The sequence below is a fragment of the Patagioenas fasciata genome, chromosome 13 (genome assembly GCF_037038585.1).
Source record: "Patagioenas fasciata isolate bPatFas1 chromosome 13, bPatFas1.hap1, whole genome shotgun sequence".
NCBI lineage: Eukaryota > Metazoa > Chordata > Aves > Columbiformes > Columbidae > Patagioenas > Patagioenas fasciata.
The window spans coordinates 7,611,045-7,623,427 of NC_092532.1; the positions used below are offsets into that span (position 1 = coordinate 7,611,045).

At 42.2% G+C, this 12,383-nt stretch overlaps 1 long non-coding RNA gene across 10 annotated transcripts in view; it reads right to left on the reverse strand.

The window, feature by feature from the left end:
- Positions 1-965: 965 nt before the first annotated feature.
- LOC136107394 (uncharacterized) overlaps positions 966-12,383 on the reverse strand; it is a 326,635-nt gene continuing 315,217 nt past the window's right edge. For 9 of the 10 annotated variants that reach the window (XR_011741319.1, XR_011741315.1, XR_011741318.1 and 6 more), the window contains 3 exons: positions 11,877-11,986; positions 9,850-10,184; positions 8,956-9,177 (listed from right to left, as the gene is read on the reverse strand). This is a non-coding gene — a long non-coding RNA (uncharacterized lncRNA). Of the gene's footprint in view, positions 1,166-2,179; positions 9,178-9,849; positions 10,185-11,876; positions 11,987-12,383 lie in introns of those variants that run through there. The other variant, XR_011741314.1, reaches the window with a different exon arrangement.

Genomic DNA, 12,383 nt, shown 5'->3' on the forward strand with positions numbered 1-12,383 from the left:
CAGGAAACACACAAAACTGAAGCTCCTAATCCCTCAGGACCATTGTTGTGCCCCCGCAGGTCACCAACAAGAGAGAGTGGTTTATTCATAACCTTGTTCACCACCATTTTGCACCTACCTGAACAACTCCTGCAGGTTTTGGTGATTGCAGCCAGGTCACCGCCACTCCCCATCACACAGCTCCATCGGTAGCTCCTTGTCACTTCACCGAAGTTCAGCAGCTTCAGTTAAAACCAGACACTGAGGGGAACCTTCAGCTAACAAGTCAAAACTTTTTTGGAGAGCCAGGCTGAAGAAACAACATTGAATTTTTAAAAGAACCAAGGAAACCCTTTCCTTGCAAGCTTCCCCTCAGCAGACAAAGGAGAGAGAGCCTGAGCCCTCTCAGCAGGCACCGTTTCTTACCCCAGGTGTGGGCTGGTGCAATTAGTGCTCAGTGGGTGCAGCTGGGCTGGGGCAGTTTCACCCCTGCCCCGGCTCAGCCCAAGGGTCATTCATTTGTGCAGTAATTAGTATTTGAAATGTCTCAGAACTAAGACTCTTTTAAGTTTCAAAACCAGAGATACTCTTACAGGCCCTGACACCATTTGCCAAGTTTTGGTGTGAAGCAAAGACTTTTTTTTTTTGGCAGAGTTAAAATAAACTTTCTCTGCAGAGTGACCTGCAGCAGAAACAAGTGGTTGCAGAGCAGGAGGGCAGCAGCCAGGGCATCTCTGCCAGCGCTGGATGTGGCACCGCACAGGCGAGATGCTGGTCCTTACCTGCTTCTGCCAAGAAACAGGCTGTCCCGGTCCAGTGCCGTCTGGACAGCATGTGCTTGCTATGTGTGCAGCTCAAACACAAAACCTATCCGCTGAGCAGGTGCCAATTGGAACAAAAGTGTCTTTAAAAACCAGTACTCCATCTCTCCTGCCTCATTGTCCTATTTCTAGAAAAAAAAAATCAGTGCTTTAAACAGGTAAAAGCATACCTCGCCCAAATACAGCTCTGTTTGTTCAAAAGATATACAACTGGCTTCAAGCTCTCCTCCTTCCCCTGCCATCCCAGAAAAAACAACAGAAGACAAATGAAGTCAAATATGCTTTATTACTTACTAGCTGGTAACATAATACCTTCTGACAAGCTGAACAGTTGTAGCAGGCGGCTGTGGAAGTTGCTACACGGCCTGTTTAGAACAAAAACAGGAAGGAGAGACAGCTCTGAAAGGGAGTTTTGGAGCACAGCTCAGCCATCCTACCATGCCCAAACCAAGTACTTTTATCCAGTTAATTTAGTGAATGAATTCCTCAGGGTCTCTAGCCATCTACCACTACAGCTCATTAGAGCCCAATATCCAACTTTTCATGTTGTATCACTGAAAGCACTTATGCTTAAATGTAATTAAACAAGATCTCTTTTCCTCTCTCAGCAGCCCCGGGACCTGCCTCCCCAGCCCCTGCCCGTGCTGACAAAGGCAGGCACCTCCGCAGCGTTATTTGGGAAAACACCGCACGCTTCCCCCGCTGACGGCCTGACATTTGCCCCACCGCTCATCCTGTGAGCAATTAGAAATCTAAATACTGGGTGTAATGTGTGGCTATTGGGATTTAAACTTGCAGATCTCTTACAAACGAGTAATGCGGTAAGACTTGCTGTCCGACGAGGTGTCTTATTGAAATATCCCAGGCTGGTTTGCTTGTCACAGCTGTCGTTTCAGCCATTTGCACTTACACTGTATTGCTTTCATTACAAAAATAGAAATTTGTGTCCTAAGTGCTGTTACATTACTAATGCTAAATATTTAATTCCCCAGGGTTCTAATTATGGTTGAGCACTGGCAACACTGATTCTACTTTTTAATAACAACTGTAAAAGCAATTTGAGCATTTTTCAATTAATTAAATACATAGTGTATGAGTAACCTCTTGTCATTTTGCCCTCCAGGACCTAAGCTAATTTGTGTGGAATAAAATGTTTTGAAAATTAACTGATATACTAGTCTGATCATTGTTGTTCTATTAAATTATAGTCTGCCAAATGAGCGGTGTATAATAGTTACATACCATGCAGTTTCCCTATTTATGACAGTGTGGTGTTTTTTTGAAAATAAACTTCTGCAGTGCATTTCTGGAGAGCACGTTGGGGAAGCCTAATTAGCAGCCAGGAGATGTTCTATGTACACGAGCATCAGCAGACTTACAGTGCGGTGAGTCTTCAGCCATGAAAAACAAAGGCGCTCTCCATTTTTCAGACCTCATTTTCACCTTCTTTCACAGCTGAAATTAAAAGTGTTAATTAAATGACTTTCTCCTGCATAACTGCTATGGATTAGTTAGTAGTTTACACTTTACCACGTGGGAATTGACTCGTAATATTGAAACACAGGTAGTTTAGAAACTTGCAGAACCCCATATGAAAAGATTTGCCCATAGGATGAGTTTGTTGGAATACAGAGACAGCTAAAAATACCTAGCCTGCTCACACAGACATTCAGGTATAAAACTAAACTTATACAGCATGTGTGACAAGATGCTAAAACTAAAAAGTTATCGTTTCAGTTTATGCAGGTCTAGAAATTTAGAACACCAATACACAACAGCACCTTATGTATCTCAGTAAGGGAAACGAACCTCTTGTTTTGCACGTCCCACATTAAAAATAATGCAAAATCAACTGAAAAGAATCAGCAAAAACCCTACAATTTTGAAAACATTTCCTCCACATTTTTCTTTGTAGCTGATGAATAATGTTCTTTCTTGCATGTATTGCAATAGTCTCTTTTATTTTACAGTGTGCCACAATAGTAAGTCAAACATATTGCTTGAAAAGTGCCTAAGGTTTAAAAGTTTAAACATCCCAAAATATGCAGGTGGAAGTATGATGGTTCTAGCCTAATAATTCAACAGTAAGGGCAACATTCTACTCTGAAATCACACAAAACATGGATGATAGATATTCATGAAGCAGACAGTCCAGAGCACAGTACCAAGACTTTAACACCAACAAAACATTTCAGGAAGCAAAAGTACCTTACTAATGGACACTGATATCACAGGCTTTCCAGGCAAAAGTTGTCTGTGACTTAAGTATTGCTATTTAAAAAGAAGATTTTGAAAAAGGCATCTTCAGGCACTGCACTGAAAGCACTGAGACTTTCTCAGCAGGGTGATGGACATGGCAACACTTTAAAACTGGAAGCATTGAGAGAAGCTGAGTGAGCCCATTGTCAGTACCGTGTCTGGTTCCTGCAGCCCGCTCACCCTTGGACTCACCACGGGACCACCAACCTGCTCCCCCTGCGTGCACTCGGCACCGCTCAGGCTGGGAACAGGTGGGGCTGCTCTGATAGCGCTGCTCTGCCTCTGGGTCACTCCAAAGAAGAATCTGTCCTGCTGATATTTTCCAAGGCTGTCCCCTCTTTCTGCAAAGAACATTGTGCCCGTGCCTACGCCGAGCACGGACGCAGATCCCTGAGCTGTGCACAGCTCGGAGCGCTTGGCTCTCGCAGAAACCCACGGGCCGTTCTTGGCAGAGTCCTCTGCACCACTGACCATGTAAATAAGAACAGGTGAAGTGAGGTTAAAAAAATGTTCTGATCTTGAAACTTGCATATTTGTTGACTCTGCCTGAAATGCCAACTTCTAACTTTAAAAAAAAGGAATATCAAAGATGCTCTAAAGACATGAGCTGTTAACAGGAAAGGCAGACTAACTGAACCTGCTCAAACAGACATAACATTGTTCCAATACACAGGGAAAAAGACGATCATACCACTAAAAATTACAATATTGGCAATTATATCTGTTCAACAGACTCTTTGAGAACACTAATATATGATGTGTTTAGTCACTGTGTGTTGTAATTACAAGTCTATTTTTTCCCACAACTTTCAAAGCATTATGCATGTGGAATATTGCGCTCATCATAGTAGTTGAAATTAAACCAAGCATCAGTTTACGTTCAGTAAGATTCCTTATTTGCTATGCCGAGACACTCACACGCTAAGAGCTGCAGTTCAAACTAAGGATTGCATTTCATTTAAAAACAAAACCAAATAAATCAATAAACTGCAGATTTCTTTTGTCACCAAGCAAATTAAGATTGTCAATCAGCATTACAACATTTTCTTTCCAAGTAAATATTAAATAGAATATACAATCACAGTCAAATAAGAGCAGTCAGGTCTTACTTAAGTGTTTGTGTGTAGGAGTGTATGTGCATACATAAAACACACGCACAAAATACGAAGAACATGAGCAATGTATTGCAATAATAGCTCTCTTCTTAAAGACAGATTTATATAACAGCATGAAACTTGAAGTTATCTTTGCTACTGTTAAAAGCTCCCCAGTGTCTATAGGTGTCTGAACTCAACAAATCCTGGAAACATTCTGCTCACATACTGAGTTTTAAGGAATGTGCAGCACATGTCAACTTCAATAAAAGTGGTACAGTTCTTTAATTACCCTGTTCACCCAGCAGCTGCTTTAACAAAGTATTTTTCTGAACATGTGAAGATGCAAAAAAAACCCAAAGAGTCAGTCACCTATGTGCACTGACTACTCAGCATCTAACAGCCATGGATATACTGAGGAACAAAACCATGAGTCATGCCAAGCCCGTAATTCTCAGTGACTGACTGTAAAGCACTTACAGTCAGCATTAAGCTTCTAAAACTCTAACCCTAATCAATCGTAAACAAAGAAATGAAGACCTCATGGTTATTTTTAAAATCTAAAAGATTAGCGCACACTTTAAATATGTTTTCTGATTCATAAGGCACTCTTCCCAGGTAAAATATGTACTTCTGCATGAAAACAGGCTAGTACATACAAGTTAAAAAAAACAACACCGCCTATTTAAACACATGAGCTAATTACACCTGGCATTTTGGACTTCAATGGTAACACAATGCTTGCCATAGAGCAGAAAACATCCCGGTCAGCCAAAACCAAAAGTGCACAAGATTCAGAAATCTAAGCACAGACCACCTCTCCCCTTCTCCAAACGCTTACACCCCCAAGTCTTTTCCTGGTGCAGGAGACCCAACATCATCTCCCCAGGCTGCACAGAACTTGGAAACCTAGGACTTGGACACATTTATTTCAACTGTGGTGACAGCACAGCAACAAAAAGCCCATTAAAGAGAAAAAAGGCAGATAACGGGATGCGATCAACTTGCAATCATTGTTTTGTAACGTGCCAGTGAATGGGTGCCAGCTAACTAATCTGAGTAGAGCACAAACCTCATTTATACACAGCAGGATGCTGTCAGAGGATTTTAAACCTAATAATTATTTCTACAAAGTGTAACTTTGCCTTGCTGCTAGAAGTATACACTTTGTAGAAGACATTTGCTCTGGAAAAAAAAAGTTAATGTGCTGTTTGATTAATTTGGTGGGGAGAGACGGGGATGGAGGTAAGAAAGAAACCCACCTGAAGCCCACAAAACCTAATGCTCTGCAGAGCCAGTCAGTCAGGTGAAAGATGATCTTTGAAAAAGGCACAATATTAGGAGGCAGGAACCTTGCCAAATTAGTTGCTACTTGATGCTTCCCCCCACGATCTTTTTTTTAAAGAGAAGTGTAAGTAACTTTGAGTACTTTTCAGTGGAAGCTGCTGTGCAGGTATCTGTTACACTGAGATGCCTCCTCCCTTCCAAGGCAAAGGGACCTCTGAGATGACCCAGGCACAGCAAAAGCCTGTGAAGAATTCCTCTACCCCACCCAGCCATTTCTTCAAGCATATACCTCCACAAAGACATTTCCTCTGCATTCAAAAGGTAGAAAATCTACTATTTCCTTTCTAGTAATATCTAATGATTCCTCACTCTTTTTGAAAGCTTGCACCTTAGAGTTCATCCATGATTTTTACCTCTGTTTATTGTCAACACATGTTGCCTTGAAAAAAATTTGCTAGGTCTGGAGTATGAAAACAGTCTTATAAAATTAACTGTCATATCACAGATGTAAAGATTATTTTCAGGAACACACATTCTATTCAATCAAGTTTGAGCTGAAGTTAAAGGAGTTAGAAAGTAACCACACAGTACCAAGGAAGAAAGTAAACTATGTTTTGTCCAACAAATTTTTTGAGAACATACACAGAAATAATGTGTTTATAATAATAAACACATGATTATGCGCGGGATCCTGATAGTCATACTGAACGCAGGAATCACCAAAGAGCCAGGAAGCCTCATTGAAACCAACCCATTATATGGAGTATTTATAAGAAAAAATTGTCTGCTCCGAATTGATTTCTTTTCAGTGCTATGTAAGCAGTACAACAGTCTTAACTATAGTATTTTGTCTTTTAAAGTGCTGGGACATAAAGTTTTTGCTAATTGGCATAACATATCCAAGACAGTGCTGTACCAAAGATGTAAGTTATTTTGCAGTACTGGTTTAACTACATATTATCACTTGGGCAGGCAAAAAGATTATTAGGCAATCACGAGCACTTGATTAAATATTTTAACTTCAGAACTACAATAGCCCATACTAAGGTGAAATAATGACATGGATTATGGGCTGTCTCAAAGAGCTGCGGCGGCTGGCTGTTGCCCTGTTTGTGGTCGGGGAGCCGTGCGGCAGCGCATCGCTTCCCAAGGCAGCGCGGGTGCCGCAGCGCGGCCGTGCCCGACCGCGGGGCTCCGCTCCAGCTCCAGCCTCGCACCTGCAGCCGCACCCGCCCTCGCTGCAGAGATTGGATCGGGGGCAAGCTGAGGATTTTGGAAAGTATGTGGTTGGCGCTTTGCCTCCTTGAACTATGCACAGAGCAAGTACAGGCTGACAAGGGCAAGAAAGAGTTTGACTGACGAGTCCATCATTTTCTCAATGTACAGAGGTACGTAGCCAAGTTAACTCAAAACCTGGCAGAAAAGCAACAGGTTTCACACTCTATCATATCTACTTTTTTACATGCAAGTTTAACGTATTATGGACTTCTAAGTTTGTGCACACTCCCAAATCTCTTTGTAAGCCTTACTATTAAGACCTTCCATGCCTCATGTCTTCACGTCACTATTTTTCAGACCCCAGCAGACGCAGGCTCCTGCTCAAAGGCACCACAATAGGGAAGCGCTGCCAAGGAGAAACCAGCCAGGGAGACGGTGCTTCATCTGCAATGCAGCACCCACTCCTCCCACACCAGTTCCTGTCCTTTCCCCCACTTACACACTGCCAGTGTACACTTCACCATTCTTTAACACAGAACCGGTTATGGGATACCGGCTGCAATGCCAGCTGAGCTGGCGGTTCAGTCCTTTCTGTGCCTGCACTGAGTTCTTTTCATCCAGCAGTGCCCCGAGGGGAGACCCAAGCAGCAGTGCAGCTCTCAGGTTTCTGACGGATTAGAAAGGCCCTTGTTCTTTGTACACCCAAGTTTTGTTCATGGGACAGCACCTACGCTCTGCAGCCTTCTCATAATAGGGGTCAGTGTTGAAGGAGCTGTTTAGTCACCACTTTCACCCAGCAAGCCTTCCAGTACCAAAGATCATCCACACCCTTCTAATTTTGGCACAGGGAACATCAAGAGCTCGCATGCCTCACCAGACTCTAGTATCTGCTGGGGCAATTTTGGACAGAGAAGCAGCAGATGGGGGAGCCTCTACTGCTCGGGGTGCTCTCCCCTCTTCTCTAAAGGCAGGTCAGGGCACCATGGGTCAAAAACTGTTCTCCTGAGGCACAGGGTGGTGGAAGCAGCCTTTTCGGCGAAAGCACAACTGTGTGTTCTCTAGATAATGGAAACATTCATACCATTCACTCACTTTGACTGGATAAATTTTCCCAAAATAGGTGTCCTGTCACCTACACACACTCACACCATTGCTCTCCACTCACACTGGCATGCACTGGTAAGCCAAAGAGCATGGGTTTATTTTACAATATCCAGTTCACTCCTGAAATGTGAATATCATACATTACAGAACCGCACAGCTTTCTAATACACCCAATTTTTACCACATCTTAGAGATGTAACTACACCCACTGAAAAGACCACACCACCACAGCTCCTCAACACACCCCCACCCAGATGTGCCCTCTGCACAGCTGGTCTGCGCATTCTCTGCCCTTTCATTAAATCACCCAGGGTGCCAGTTAACTAATATTTAATAACACAATCAACTTTGGCTGAAATCAGGCCAGGTGTGCTCAGGGAAACAGTTCAGTTTGCTTCCATAGCAGGGGCAGAACGTGCGGGAGAGAGTGAGGAGCAAGCATGTATGAAGCTTCCTCCTCCACCAGCACAGCTGCTGACAGAGGAACCTGCAGCTCTTGCCTCCTCTGAAGTTCATCCCAGCAGTTTAAAGCAGACTTGTGAAAAGACAAAAAAAACAAAAAGAGAGAAAGAAAAAAAGAATCTGAAGTTACTCTAAAATGCTAGTCCAAGGACACATTAGTTCCACTAGAGTCAAAGTATAAGCCAGACACAATAGGTCGAGTTCTAGTTGAAGAGACTGCAGAGAAAGGGAGAGCTAATAATTCTTAATTTGGCATAACATGACATTCCCAACAGCTTCCGTCTCTCCTTCCAGTAATTGCACCTTGGCAGTGTAGATATGTAAAAAAAATCATTGCACAAAAGACATTTTCTGCTGGGGGGAATAAAAAGCGCACCTTTCTTTGTAATAGTGTCATTCTGAAAACTGAAGACGCTTTCACTGAAAGGAAAAATACACCGATCAAAACACAAAAGGGACAAAACCTCATTCATTCCTTATTTGTTTAAGAATTACTAAAAAGAAACATTCCGCAGGAGGCTAAGGCAACAGTAATTTAGACAATAATAAATTGAGCATTGTAAGAATAACTATTCCGTTGAATAAAAGAACTCTGGCAAGAAACTTTTCACATGGTATTCAACAGACATTCAAATAAATGAATGAAGTACGCAAGTTAAATTACTTCAAAAATAAAGACTTTCCAGCGGTTTACCATAATGACAACATTGTATAGAAAGATACAATAGCTCTTTGTAGCCTAAAAATTGTCAGTTTTATTTTACAAAAATGACTTCCAAAAGCATCTTGTCATGACAATCGAGTTTTGAGGAAAAAACAACCTGTCATTTGATAAATAGATTAAATTAACTGTCATTAAAACCACTTAAGCACTCCTCCTTCCTGTTATCCTTCTCATCTTGGCAGTAACTGGTAAGAAGGTTTCAGGGAGGCTCAGTCATTGATGGCAGGATCTAGAAAAGAAACAATTTTGCATACAGTTATCATGCACATTCACAGATTCTACTTATTGTATTTCACTTAATTGGCTTCCTTCTGCCACCAGCATGGCACAATAGGCCATCTACTTCATACAAATCACCACACACTGCTGCAATTACACCTTATACCGTGAAAATACCATAGTGGTTGCATCCTATCACGTTAATACTGCACTCAAAGGCAACGTTAACAAGGTCTCGTTACCCACCAATGAATTGCTAATCCTGCCGCTGCACTCACCAGTAGGAATCATTCATCATCATGCAAGTCATTAGTTATGGGACATGGCTGAACTTGAAACTGGTAGATTTACCTGGAACTTCTGGAATATTTACCACTTGTCCCCAGAAACATGCTGCCAAAATAAGTGAAGGACCAGATGCAACAGTTGGTTACAAAAGAATTAGCAAAGAGGAAAACTACAACTGCAGGTTTTCTCAAAAACCATTATCCAAGATGATGTCTGGCTAAGCAAGCAGCTCCTTTAAGAGGAAAGGAGAGCACAGATGGGTCAAAGGAAAAGCCCTGAGCCCTGCAGAACCAGCCTAACTCCTGTGCGTCCCCAAAGGCTGTGTGCATGGCAACCCCACCTCCAGCAGACAAAGTAATTAATTGCATTCCCACATCAAGCTACCATGGCACACCTCCACCTTGGCAGATTTCTGGCTGGCTTTAATCTTTTCCATCTTCCACATGCCAGGTTCCTCGCACCAGCTGGCCCTGAGTGACAGCTGAGGTTCTCATGCCGTACAACATCTTGATGCAAACGGGTTTTGCCCTTTCTTCCACCTTTTGCCAGGCCACGCTGCCGTTGCATCAGTGCCCTGATGTAACAACTGCACTTTCTTCCCCTGCACCACAGCTGAACACAGACTGACGTGACAACGGGAAGCGAGGGTCTTCATCCCTACGGGAACATAGCTGCCTTTTCGGTTAGCAACTTGCATCCTTTTTCATGCCGAGGACAGAGCATATGGTCCTTCGAAGGGACATCAAAATAAATATGACAGGTCAGTGCAATCATCATACTGAATGAATTCAAACGATGCCATATCTAAAATGAAATGTGTGCACATAATAAAGATTCAAATGACAAAAAAAAAAAATCCCCTACCCTTTATCCCTCTCTGAATTATTTATGAATTCTGCAACTCCAGCTGTTGCCACCAGCCCAAGGACATCACTTCATTTGGGGAATGACACTTCATATTAAAAGGTAAGTTAAAAAAACAAAAGGAAGACGCTGTGGACACTCCTTAAAGGCCAGAGCAAACCACAATTCGTCCATTCCCAGTGTTTACAAAGGAAAATAATCAACAATCAATTCAGTACATATTTCTCAGCCTGTCTCCATAATTCCAGACACAAATTTCACCATGGTCAGCCATGCCTTTTTAGCCATAGCAGTTAGGTGAAATTCAAAGTGTCTGGGATCCTCCTCATATTCTTTTAGTGTTATCTCCCTCTAAAAGTTCACCATGAACCATATGTCACCATATCAAAGACTGCAATACTATCACATCACTCAAGTTAGTGAAAGCTTTTAGTACATAATATGGTCATTCCAAGAAAATGTGAATATTCTGCATATATGGAATTGGTCTGGACAAAAACCAATTATTTGTTCATAAATTAAACCAAAAAGAAAGAGCAACTTCAACACATGTAGTCTAGGGTACAAAGAACTGACATCAACTAACCATGTCATTGAGAACTGCAAATTCTCCATAGTGCTGTCTGCCCACTTATGGGCTGCTTTGGTTCAGGTTCCATCATATATTAGTTCTTAGATTTCAAACAAACAAATTGAGGGAGGGGGGAAAGGCTTAGCCAGTAAGAACAATTTCCATCAATAACATTTACACACCTTCTCCCCTTTCAAACCTCTTCCATCAACTAAAAACTATAAAGCAGAAAATACAGAAAGAGAATAAATAGGGAGAAAAGTAAAATAATCAACCATTGGTTTTGGTTACCATCTTATTTATAGTGGAATCTGACAATTAAATAGGTATAGAGATCTGACACAAAAACACCCACACCATTAACATTGTACCACCTTCCCCCTACAAGAACATACTCAGACACTGTCTTCGTGTCAGGCTTGAAATGAACTGAAATGGTCAAAATTTGCAAGTCTCCAAGTGCCTAAGGACATACGAACCTTAAATATTAGCCCTTCATGATTTACCAACATCTCCTTCTCTGCCACAAAGGAGATTACTCTGTTCTTACTTGTGGCCTTCATTTCACAGCGTTCTCTTTTACTTTTGCCTAAGTGAACACCAACTGGGTTTATGTTCTGCTCCTAAGAGATCCCAGATGCCACAAGAACTTTAAACTGAGTAATGATTTGGGCTCATTGTTTGGTTTGGGTTTTTTTGTCTGTTTCACTGATTTTGTTTGTTTTTCCTCTCTCCTCAATAGTCACCTGGAAGTGGACTAGCAACTGTAGCAGCTCTAACACTAAAAGGAGATGCGTGAATAAGCTTAAGAGCTTCCAAGTTACCATCACCAGAAAGCTCCGCTATCACCCGCAGAGCTTTCTCCAGCCAACAATGCACCGATTGCCATCAGTGCCAAGCACACAGTTCAGGCCTGAACACCAGGCAGGCAAGTATTTAATAAGCAAACTCATCTTTGGGAAAGGCAGCGAAGGAAGAGACGTTACCTGTCTTGCAAACGAAACAAGCCGATGTCTTGCAAGCAGAGCCCACTTGGGCTTAGCTGTCAGCAGTACCTCCAGCAGTATCCGCTTCTGTTCAGTTTGGTACCACAGAGCTGTTACCCAGGAAAAGGAGATGTGGTTAAAAGAAACATTTTTTTTTGCCCTTCAGTCTACATCAGAACTGGCACCCAGCCCTGAACAGTCTCCCTCTTCCTCACCACTGTCACTGCTGGCCAAGGAAACAAAAGGTACAGAAACAAAGAGAACAGGCAGAGAATGTGGGTTGTGTAAAATAACACTGAGCCTTAATTTCCAAGAGCCCCAAATCCTCCTGATATCACTGCTATGTATTTGAGGGTACTACTCCCTCCCTCACCATTAATGGTTCTCCAATATTTTGTGAATCCCAGATGTTACGAATAAGTCGTTTCAATCTACAGTTATTTACAGTTGTAACCCTCTCAAATGTACATCACACCCTTTCGAAAATTAGCAATGTTAAAAACAGGA